The sequence below is a fragment of the Paroedura picta genome, chromosome 2 (genome assembly GCF_049243985.1).
Source record: "Paroedura picta isolate Pp20150507F chromosome 2, Ppicta_v3.0, whole genome shotgun sequence".
Classification (NCBI taxonomy): domain Eukaryota; kingdom Metazoa; phylum Chordata; class Lepidosauria; order Squamata; family Gekkonidae; genus Paroedura; species Paroedura picta.
In genome coordinates, this window is record NC_135370.1 from 77,899,626 (window position 1) to 77,911,902 (window position 12,277).

Here is a 12,277-nt window from a genome sequence, read left to right on the forward strand (position 1 = left end):
TATTAATTGAATTTGTAAATAAATACTCAAGTAAATCCCTATCACATTTCTTTTAAACCATCTTCCAAGGAGCTGACAGTGGTATATGTGGGTCTTATATTCTTTAGCTTAACCTCACAACAGCCTGAGACTGAGAGTAACCAGTCAAAAGTCATCCTCTATGGCTGAGTGAGGACTCAAGCAGCTCAGCTAATGTGGTCACTCTCTTCCCTACTTTACCTTATTGCCACGTGGCAATAAGATTGAGGCCCCTCTTCAGTTCAGCCAAGACTAGAAGAAGAAGAAGAAGAAGGGTTTCTTATAAGCTGCTTTTCTCTACCTGAAGGAGTCTCAAAGAGGCTTACAGTCACCTTCCCTTTCCTCTCCCCACAACAGACACCCTGTGAGGTGGGTGAGGCTGAGAGAGCCCTGATATCACTGCTCAGTCAGAACAGCTTTCTCAGTTCTGTGGCGAGCCCAAGGTCCCCCAGCTGGCTGCATGTGGAGGAAAGCAGAATTGAACCCAGCTCACCAGATTAGAAGTCCACACTCCTAACCACTACACCAAACTGGCTCTCCTCCTAGTGCATCCTTTCCCCTGAGGTCTTTAATTAGTTTACTGTGATAGTATATAGACCAGGAACTAAAACATACACAGGCATATGTGTACTTCCCCCTAGGGGGCTACCATTGCCCCAGATTTATATCGGGTGGGCAGAGCCGGGGATAGAGGAATAGAGGAATGGATGAAAAAGGGGTCTATTGTGGGTTATTGTGACTGCCATCTATCTTGTTTTTATCTGCTTTATGTGTTACATGTTTTATATATTGTATTTTATGAGGGTTTATATTTATTTTATTTCTGAGCCGCCACAAGGCAGCTTGTCTGGGAGTGGTGGGATGGAAGTAGAATGATAAACAAACAAACAAATAAATAATAGTTATATTCAAACCATTGAGCCAGACTTTTCTATTTCTAGGCATTGCCACTCAAGCAAGAGGCTTGGAGGCAGGTGCAGGTGAGGCCGAGGCTGTTCCCCCACCTCGAACACCTGGCTGCTGGCACAGCTGACCAAGCAGGACACTCAGAGGTGGGCATGGGCAAGGCCAGGGCTGTGGCCCCCAACCCCCAGATGCTGGCATAGCTGCCCTCCTGGTGGCAGGAAGCCTTCCTGAATCCCTTTGGAATAACAGTCTGCTGCCAGCCCCAGATCTTCCCCCATTGCCCGATTCAAGGGTAGGGGTCTTGTTGGGAACATTCTGCAGCTTATCTTTTACATAAACAAATATTGTAGAAGTTACAGAAAGGAAAATGCAGAGAAGTGGTTACAGTTACAAGTCTTCCTGAATGGAATATTTCATGTTTGCCTGGAAGATTCTAATTCTTTAGGCTTGACATGGTCTATATCTGCCCATGACTGTAAACTTCAGCAAAGGGCTCTTACCTTTGGGGTGACAGAAGTTCACTCTCATCAGATATTGCAGCCGCTGCTCCTGCTGCTGAAATCTTCTGGCTGGGATTTTGGCCCCAAAGGGCAAGAATGAAAACTGAAGCTCATCAGACTTCTTAGCAGTGAAATGGACTAGTGGCCCTGTTCAGGAAAAGGTGGCTTCCCTCTGTCGGCCCCATCTGAGATTTCCATCCAGGGTAGCCGTGGATCCTTGGGTGGGCCTGTGTTGCTTTCCGAAAACTAGGAAGAGGGACAGAGCCGTTCCCCTCCGAGCCTTCTGCAAAACTTCAGTGGCATAAAAGATCAGTTTTCTGCAGCCACTATAAGGGTAATATTTAGCTTCCTTTCAAGAGACATGAATTATTCCCAACAGGGATGTTGGGAATTGCTGCTGTAGGATTTGCATACTATTGTTTTCAGAAGTTCAAATGCAAGCTTTTTTTTTTGAATGAATGAATGAATGATTTCAGTATAGAGAATTAATTGCAAGCTTTCTGTCCCAGGTACCATTTAATTATCAGAAACGAGGGCTGACCCCTTTAATGGAAGAGCACTTCCACTCAATTTTTGTTGGCAGAGTTTAACTATGCAAAAGCACTAGCTGCTTAAAGAATAAATAGCTTCTTTGAGGAGAGAAACAACTTTGTAATGGGGGGGGGGGGAGAGAGAGAGAGTCCCAATTGATTAATTTCTGTAGAGGGAATCAGGAAGAAAGTGTGCTCAATGGAGCAAGAAGTCTCTAATTGAGCCAATCAGGACACAGGAGCAGAGTAGCAGGAAGGTCCCCATATCTGAATAGGCTAAGTATACATGACCCCTGATGTTCCCCTACAGGGTATTCTTCATATACTGTTGATCTTGCATTTTCCAACTGTTTAAACTATTATAAAAAGTATTAGAAAACCCATTTTAAGGAGCACCCTCAAGCGACTGCAATGTACTTTTGGGGGCCTAATGGAAATGGTGGCTCCACAAATACATTAGGAACCCAAAGGTTGGGCGGCAAAAATAATTGTATCTTTTTTTTTACAAATATTTATTAAATAAAGCACGCTATTTCAACATATTAAAAACATGGTCATCATAATTTAAAAACAACAGATTTATAACTCACATGATACAGACCAACAGAGTGGACCAGATGTGTTTCTATTCCGAGGAGTCTTCCTCAGGTCAAATTATTATGAGGACTGCATTTATGTATAAAATCAAAATGCTTGTTGGGTGTCAAGGAAAGATCTGTTAGGTGCTGCTCCAACTAATCTTTCTAATGTATCTGATTTCATACAATAATAGCGCTGGAAGGGATCTCCTGGGTCATCTAGTCCAACCCCCTGCACTATGCAGGACATTCACATCCCAATCGCTCATCCACTGTAACCTACCACCCCCTTGAGCCTTCACAGAATCAGCCTCTCTGTCAGATGGCTATCCAGCTTCTGTTTAAATATTTCCAAAGATGGAGAACCCACCACCTTCTGAGGAAGCCTGTTCCACTGAGAAACCACTCTAACTGTCAGGATCTTTTTTTTGGATGTTTAGATGGAATTTCTTTTGAATTAATTTCATCCCATTGGCAAGAGAGAAAACATGTGCTCCACCCTCCATATGGCAGCCTTTTAGAAATAAGAGAATGCTGGAGAAGGTGAATTCAGAAAAGCCAGAAAGTGTCTGTCCCAACAATTAATACAACATGGATACCCAACAGGAGTAATTAACAGGGCTTTGATAAGGTCAAGAAACACTAAATATCTGTAAAAATAAAGCAGTAAGGGCATTGTGGGTGGAGAAAGTGGTGGGGCGAGTCTGGGACAAAAACTTGAAAGGGCTAATCAGGAGCCGTGCAGCGGTTCATGTTTGGCCCCTCCGAATGTCAGTCCAGGGCCAAGGGGAGAATTGGGAGACGTGCAGCATGCGGCTTCCAATTGTCCTCTTGGCCCGTTCCAGACTTGCTGGGGAGGGGGGCGGCTGGGCCAGGCTTCAGCGCAGGCCAAGAGCGTGTCCCAGACGGGGCGGGCCTGCTCTGAGCCCCACACTGAAGCTGAGAGCTTGGGAGGAGGGGGTGGGCAGGGCCGGGGTGGGGGGAGGCTGGGGGGGGCCTCCCGCACCCACCCACTGCCCGCTAGTGCCTGCTGTATTTTGGATACAGCGGGCTTAACTTCTAGTATATTACATATTTTATCTTAGAAATACATGAAGAATATTAGTAAAAACATTTGAAGAACGTAGTGAATTACTGCTTTACAAACTAGTAGGTGGTACCTAAAATATTTATATAATAAGTTCATATGAATATTAATTTTTAGGACAGCAATAATGAGTAATTGTATTGTTTTGTTGTAGGTATACTGCTATATATAGTTATTGTGCATATCTAGACCCTGTTTTGGCTTTTGGCTTTTTATTCATGTCAACAAATAATAAGCAACACGGAATCATCTTTAATTAGTTTACTGTGATAGTATATAGACCAGGAACTTGAATATACACAGGCATATGTGTAGTTCCCCCTGGGGGGTACCATTGCCCCAGATTTATATCGGGTGGGCAGAGCCGGGGATAGAGGAATAGAGGAATGGAAGTATACATGGCCCCTGATGCTCTCCTACAAGGTATTCTTCATATACTGTTGATCATGTACACTATGGATCTTGCATATTCCAACAGTTTATGCTATTAGAAAAACCATTTTGAGGATCAACCCAGACCACAATCTTTATGAACCTTACTAACCTATCATGCCTTGCAGTTTGATAAGCAGGTTGGTATGTTGGCCTTGTATCAACAGCATCTGATTTCCAGCTCTCTCATCCCATGCTGATCTATGATTTTGTAACTTCATGGTTGGATTACTCCAACATCCTCTACATGGGGCTGTCCTTGCAGGCCCGGTTTTGCCAAGGCTTTTGAGGGAGGTTGTACGCAAGCCAGTCAGATGTGGAATACTATAAAGTATGGAATTTGAAGAAGGCATGTCTATGACAGAGACTAGAACAGTCAAAAGTTCTTTCAGAAAGCCTGTCAATCAAAACCAGCTTTATATTTATATTTATATTTATATTTATATTTATATTTATATTTATATTTATATTTATATTTATATTTATATTTATATTTATATTTATATTTATATTTATATTTATATTTATTTCCTCCTGGCAAAGCTGGCTCGTGGCTTGTTACAAAATAAAATACCCCTATTTCCCTTAAAACCAACAGTTAAAATAAGCTACCCAACAACAACCGGTAGCAATCAACCCACCCGCCTCGCTGGGGAATCAAGGAGAGGATAATCTTCACTGACGGCATATGGTGGGATATTCCTCATTTGGGGAGGCACCTAGATCTTCTCTTCACCCTGGTCTCAACCATAAGCCTGGTGGAAGAGCTCCATTTTCAGGGCCCTGAGGAAAGCTGGATTAAAGAGCTAAAAATCACTGATGGTGGTTTTTAATCTGAGACTTTAGTGAAAGGGGGCTAACTTTGAGATCTCTGCCAAAGTTTGCAAGGATACTTCCCATAGACCGTTTATGCACTGGATGTTTCATGGCGGGCTGTAGGCTGGAGTTTTAGTCATGGCAGGTTGCCCCACTTCTTCCTGCACCTGCATGGGGGAGCATTTGGCCTGGTGCACCTCATCCACCCCTGATTTGTGCTCCTGCACAGGAGCTGCAGCAGTGAAGTTCCCAGTGCATAAAAAGTCATAGGGAAACTTAGATAGTTTCTGCACAGAGGGCTAAAACACGCATGGTCTCTTGCCCACAATTGTGGGATAGTAAATTTTGTGGTTTTGCCCCTCTATAAAGTAAAGCCATCCTGCTTTTTTCAGCTGCCACATCATGTCTTTTCCCCTCCTCACGAGCTGGGGAGAAGGCAGAAGAGAGAGCAACGCGATCTTTACTTACCGATCCTCAGCCTGTCAGTCACTGGTGGCAACCAATCCCCTCTCAGTGGAAGTTTGGGGGTCTTTAAAGTTCCCCTGAGCTCCAAAATCAAATTTATTTTTAAAAAGGGTACTTACACATTGCAATGCATCAATACGGGAACATTGAAGCACTGCTTTGTTCAGCCTCATGGATAAACATTCCTTTTTTGTTTTGCTGTTTGACATTATGTTGAGTGCAAATCCCTGCCCAAAACACACACCCATGTTACCAGTATAAGTCCGCCAAGCAGCACACCTTTCGGCCATTTTCCTTTGTTTCTGGAGAGTGGCCATTTCAGGAGCACATTTACAGTGGAGAATCTCCAGATTGCCATGCTGGGTCAGGCGGCATCCATCATGCAACTACTTTGTGCCACCCTAGCTTGGATCAGAGAGGACATTGCTCTTTTCTACTGGAGAATAATCCTGCTAAGGTGCTAGCGGACTCCTCGCAGACCCATCTCCCGGTGTGCCCGGCGCAGCCAGTCCATTAGGATCTCGCTAAGGTTTCAGAGAGCAGCAAGGTGAAGGTGGTTCATTGTCACAAAGGTGTGCTTCCCCAAGCAGATGTTGGTGGACAGGAGAACCACCTACTGGTGTCAGAACTTTGTCCTGGCCACCTGGAGTGACAGCAAATGGCTTCATAATGGAGGCAGAGCTCTACAGCAAGGTGGTATGCCTGTGAGAAGACATTAGCAAGGTAGGTAGGCTGGGGTCAAGCCGTGATTGTAATTTTTTTTTTCAAAAAAGACATGCAGTAATACACATGCATTGCTATGCCCCCCCCCCCCCCGGGCACATGTGGGGAAGACCAGTATGGTTTGGGGCACGAGGTTGCTTTTGTCAAAGGGTTTGCTTTGTTTGTGTCTCCCCTTTAGAACGTGAATGGGTATGGCTAGCTGGGACTCCCCCACTTTATTGGCACTGTGGACAGTTGCCACATCCCAATAAGAGCCCCAACCAGGAGTGTCCGGGAGTTTAGAAACAGAAAGAACTTCTGCTCTGTGCTCCTGTCAACCATAGTGGATGGCTCAAAGATGCCGAGGTGGGCTGGAGTGGCAGGAGACATGATGCCTTCATCTTCCTGGAGTCCCACCTGTGCACGGCCATGGATACTGGGGTCCTTGTCCTTGGAAACCCAATGATCACCATTCGCAGAATCCAGGGTGTAAATTGCACAAAGCTTTTATTCCAGCCCCAGATCGATTCAATCCCTGCCCTCTATACAGATTGGATTTGGGGCGATTTTAATTTTCCTTCTGCAGCAAGAAGGATTGATTCGGAGTGACTCTACCTTTATTGTGCCATATTTCAGAGTGCTGAAAATCCTCAATATCCATTTGGAAAAGAAAGCTCCGTGGTAGCGAACCTCTGATAGGCCACACCTAGTCATGTGACACGCTTGCCTTAAAGGAGAAGCCCCTAATTTCTCTCAACTTCTCTCGGTCCTGGATTTTTCCTCCCTCCTCTGCCTTTTTCGATCCCCTCCCCCTCCCCTCCATGGAAAGAAAGAGGCTCCTTGCCTGGCTCCTCTCCCCCCCCCTTCAAGAAAAGAAAGAGGCTTCAAGAAAAGAAAGAGCCCCCCCCACCTTCTGAGCCTCCCTAACCATGTGCAGAAGACTTTCCTGTTTCAATGGGGGGGGGGGAGGAAGAATTGAGTTCAAAGCGATCTGAATTCAACAGGATTGACAATGGAATAAAAAAGTAAGTGCAGACTCTGCCCTGGTGCCAGCTCTGATCTTGGGTGATAGTGCATACCCTCTGAGGAAGTAGCTCATGACCACCTACCTACACCATACACCAACAAGCAGAGCTGTTATAACTTGAGGCATTCCTGGCCAAGAAATGCGGTAGAGCATGCCTTTGGGAGACTCAATGGATGCTGGAGCTACCTTGTTGCAAGGCTTTATGTGCACCTGAACAATGTGACCCCCATTGTCATAGCATGTGTGATTCTCCACAACATATGCGAGAAGGGGCATGAAATTCCTGTGCACCGGGAAGAGCGGGACTCTAGGGTTGTGGATGATAAGCTGCCTATCACTGATCAGGTGAAAAGGAGGATTTATAGTGAGGGACAGAGGGTTAGAGATGCCATCACCACATTCCTGTATAGGCAGCATCTGGGGAGATGATCATACAACCATATGTTTTCTATACAAAAAAAAAGTTGGCATTGCTTGTGAAACGTTTGTGATTCTCTGGTTTTACATAACTTCTTCGGAGGAGAAGGGAGGGTGGATCGTGGGCTGGAAGGGGCGGTCACAGCCATTGCCAATGTTCCTTTTGGCTGGCATTCATGTTTTTACTGCTGCACTATTGGCCCATTTTTTTAAATCTCAGGAGTGACGTTTATACATTGCTCTCCTGTAAAATTGTCATTTGCCAGCATGCCAGGGCCATGTAGAGGAGCCTTCTGGCAGAAGGCAGTAATAGAGGCTCTTCTGGATGTGGTCCTGCATTCCAGGACCCTCCCATGTCTAATGGCCAGCACTCATATGCACACCAGACATGCATATGTGGTGGTGGCTAGGAAGCTAGCTGAGAGGAGGTTCCTGCAAATGTGGGAGCAATGCCGCACCAAATTCAAGGTGCTAAAGCTGGGCTTTTTAAACAGCCTGGAGACGTGGCAGGGCATCCTCAGAGAATGGCAGGACTCCCATTCTAAGATGATGGAGATTTGGGAGGCAGCAAGACACCCTTCAAGGGATCAATGGAGACACCTATGTGAGTTCCCCCGTGTGCCACTTAGACTACTTTGTGCCATGTTTAGATTCCCCCCTTCCCCCCAAACTATCCTGCATTTGACAGCAGTTTGGTCATCGTCATTGTCGACTTCTTAGTCTTCTTCTTCTTCAAGGGAGACTACTGCTGTGCCCCTAGACAAGAAGACTTGTGTTGGTGTAGAGCAACATACCTACACATAGACTACCTGGGGGTGGACTTCTGGGGGGGGGATTGCCACCTTGGGGGGGGGGTCTCACAGAGCCCTTATGGTGTGTTCATCCAGGAGCAAGGTTCTACCCCAGAGGCTCCAACCCCAAGGGGCATACCTAATTCCCCCTCTCTTTCTTACTTTGCACACTTGGGAGCAGAGAGGTTGTCATTAAAGATACCAGTGCCATTGAACTGCTGCTCAAGGTTGTAAAGGTAGGGTGTAGGCTGACAGCCAGCCCCATAGCCTTTTCCAGATGTGAGCTCCTAAATTGCAGGCTACCCCACAGCAGATCCAAGTTTCCAGCACACATGCCACTGTGAGCAACAGGAGCTGAGACCCTGATTTCACCCCACACACACACACACTGTCTCTTTCTCCCAGCCTCTTCAGCTACCATGGCACCCAGGAGAGTGGCAGAGACATCCACCCCCTCCCCAGGCACCAGAGGGAGAACAGGTGTGTGTGTTCCAAATTCCCCCCAAGAAGAGGCAGAGGTTGTCCATGTCATGGATGTGAAGGAGGATGCCCCTACCCACACCCAAGAAACCCAAGGTATGTTCCTGCAAGTTCACAACACATGGCAAGAGGTAGTTTGTGACCGACTCCACAATGAGCTGTTCTATGGTGCCTGTGGACCCAACATTTGCAACTTTCATCCCAAAATTCAGGGTAACTACTTATTTGAGTTGCTCTGCTCCATTATCCTGCACTCCCCGCATCTAGATTGGTAATTATATACCCTTAATGCCCCCTTTCCCCTGAAATGTAGCCATTTCCTCTGTTACTTGCATATATGTTAGTGTTTTTTTTCTTTACTTCACTTATAAGATTCCCTAGAGGATGGTTACCTTGTTGGACCTTTGATATTAGTAGACCCAAGATATATGTCTTAAATTATAAGGTTGCTTGCTGAAGACTAACTTTGTTAGCATCCTTGTAAAAACAAATTTAAATAAATACTACACTATATTGATAAGTTCACTGATGAAGTAAAAATTAAAACGAGGCTGTTGTAGCTAGGACCTTGTTCTACTTATAACAGTTTATATTGTCTGAATAAAATTTTTGCCATCAACAGCTTGAAAACTATCTTTTTCCTGTCTATACATCTTCAGTTGATGGGTTGTCTCTGCAGCTAGACTGGCAGCCTGTTATCACTTTATTTCCACCTGGACTCTGCCAACTTAAAACATGATGAGCTGGTGTTAATGCCTTATCTGATAAATTAAATACTATGTCCTGCAATTTTGATGCCTCCCTCTTTGAAAATCCACCTGAAACCGCTCAGGTGGACGTAATTGTCTGCGTGGTCTTAATGAGCTTCTCTGAGGTTTAAGCCATTGTACAGATTCTTTTTTCCTTGTTGTGTTTTTGGGATCGTCCACTTTCTTCTTGCAGCTAGTCTGGCAGTGGCAGGTAATAAACTGAAAAATAAATAAAATAAGATTTGTGTCTGCCTCAGATTCCTAAAAGGAGACAATTACCTCGTAAATATTGGTGACAGGTATCGATAGTTAGCCCCAATCAAATAGCCATTCCCCCAAATTAAGAGTATTCTGAGGGGCTTTTTGCACGGCTTCAAAATCGCACAATGGTTGCTAATTGGAAACGCTATTGATTTGCCTTAACGCACGACGTCGTAGACAATCTGCAACACTCCTGAAACCGATCAGCAAAAAGCGCTTCGTTGTAGCGCTTTCAGGGGAATCCCAAAAAGTGGATTCACCCTCCGGAAAGCGCTACACTCTTGCAAACAATCTGTAACACTAGCGATAAAGACCTGTGCGTTACCATTGTTGCGGTTTCTTCAAAGTCCCTCCTCCTGAGCCTGTCCTCCAAACTTCCGGCGAAGCGATCACTCGAGGCAGCGTGGCAACGATCATACGATCAAACGACAGCTCACATTAGGCAGCTGGATGGGTCTCTCCGTTGCAACGAATCTACCTAGATTCGTTGCTATGGGTCTGTTTTTTTTTTAAACCTTTCTTAAAGGGAAAGGGGCTGTTTGGGAGCATGCTAACGGCTGCCCATTGGCTGCTTGACGGCCAGGGGCGGGACGAGCTTGGCAATAGCGCTTCCTTTCTAGCGATTTCTGCCGAGACCGGAAGCCTGTGGGAAACGCTAAAAAACGCAACTGATTCCACTACAAAGGCAGGTATGCATAACGATGAATTCCACTATTTTAAATGGCGATTTTTCATTCCGCAAACAATTTGCAACAAAGATCCCCGTGCGTAAAGGCCCTGAGTAACAACTCTCACACTCTTCTGAGAGCAGATGTACTGTCACTTTCAGATTTTTCTCCTCATCCCTAACCCAGTCGTGCTTCCAGCACTGACATGGTGCCCAAGTCTCTGCTTTGTTTTAGCAGGGCTCACCTTTTGAAACTGTAAGGAAAGCTAGATGTAAAACAAAGGAACAAAAGCAACATTTCAAAGAGAGGCAAAATAATTGCTAAAATGCTCATTTCTGAGAAAACATATGGTAAAGATCTTGCCTGGCATGATGTGTAGCCAGACTTTTGTGGGGAATGGAATACTTTATGGAATCACTATTTCCGTTATATTGTACTTATTTTTAGAAGGAATAATAAAGCAGCAGAAAAATGACCAAGGCAGCATCCATATGTAATTGGGTATTTGTATATTGTTGCATACTAGCAATAATTTGCAACTGGGTTTCTTATCCACAGAGGAAAATCGAATTATGGACAACTAGCAAGAAAGCCCATTGCAACCAGGAATGCAATGGGCGCTAGGACCCAGGGGACACCAGGAGGTGCTTTTTTTTTCTGCTGCGTGGAGCTGTGAAAGGCTCCTACAGGGTTTTTTTTTTTCTGCTGCTTGGAGCTGGGAAAGGCTCCTACAGGGTTTTGTTTTCTGCTGCTTGGATCTGCGAAAGGCTCCTACAGGGTTTTTTTTTCTGCTGCTTGGAGCTGTGAAAGGCTCCTGCAGGGTTTTTTTTTTCTGCTAGCTCTCGTGGGCGTGCCGGCTTGGAGCTCCTACAGGGGTTTTTTTTCCTGCTGCTTGGAGCTGGGAAAGGCTCCTTCAGGGTTTTGTTTTCTGCTGCTTGGATCTGCGAAAGGCTCCTACAGGGTTTTTTTGTCTGCTGCTTGGAGCTGTGAAAGGCTCCTGCAGGGTTTTTTTTTTCTGCTAGCTCTCGTGGGCGTGCCGGCTTGGAGCTCCTACAGGGGTTTTTTTTCCTGCTGCTTGGAGCTGGGAAAGGCTCCTTCAGGGTTTTGTTTTCTGCTGCTTGGATCTGCGAAAGGCTCCTACAGGGTTTTTTTGTCTGCTGCTTGGAGCTGTGAAAGGCTCCTGCAGGGTTTTTTTTTTCTGCTAGCTCTCGTGGGCGTGCCGGCTTGGAGCTCCTACAGGGGTTTTTTTTCCTGCTGCTTGGAGCTGGGAAAGGCTCCTTCAGGGTTTTGTTTTCTGCTGCTTGGATCTGCGAAAGGCTCCTACAGGGTTTTTTTTTTCTGCTGCTTGGATCTGCGAAAGGCTCCTACAGGGTTTTTTTTTTCTGCTGCTTGGATCTGCGAAAGGCTCCTACAGGGTTTTTTTTTCTGCTGCTTGGAGCTGTGAAAGGCTCCTGCAGGGTTTTTTTTTTCTGCTAGCTCTCGTGGGCGTGCCGGCTTGGAGCTCCTACAGGGTTTTTTTTTTCTGCTGCTTGGAGCTGGGAAAGGCTCCTTCAGGGTTTTTTTTTCTGCTGCTTGGAGCTGCGAAAGGCTCCTACAGGGTTAATTTTTTTCTGCTGCCTCTCGTCGGCGCGGCGGCTTGGAGCTCCTACAGGGGTTTTTTTCTCTGCTGCCTCTCGTCGCGCTAGCGGCGAAAGGCTCCTCCGGGGGTGTTTCTTTTTTTTCTGCAGCTTCTCGGCGGCTGGAGTCTTGTGTTGTGTTTGCGGCGGGGGCTTCCTTGGGGCCGGCCTGACGCGGTGAGAGACGCTTCGCGCCTCTCACCACGTCAGGCCGGGAGCAACTGCGAGCCGCGC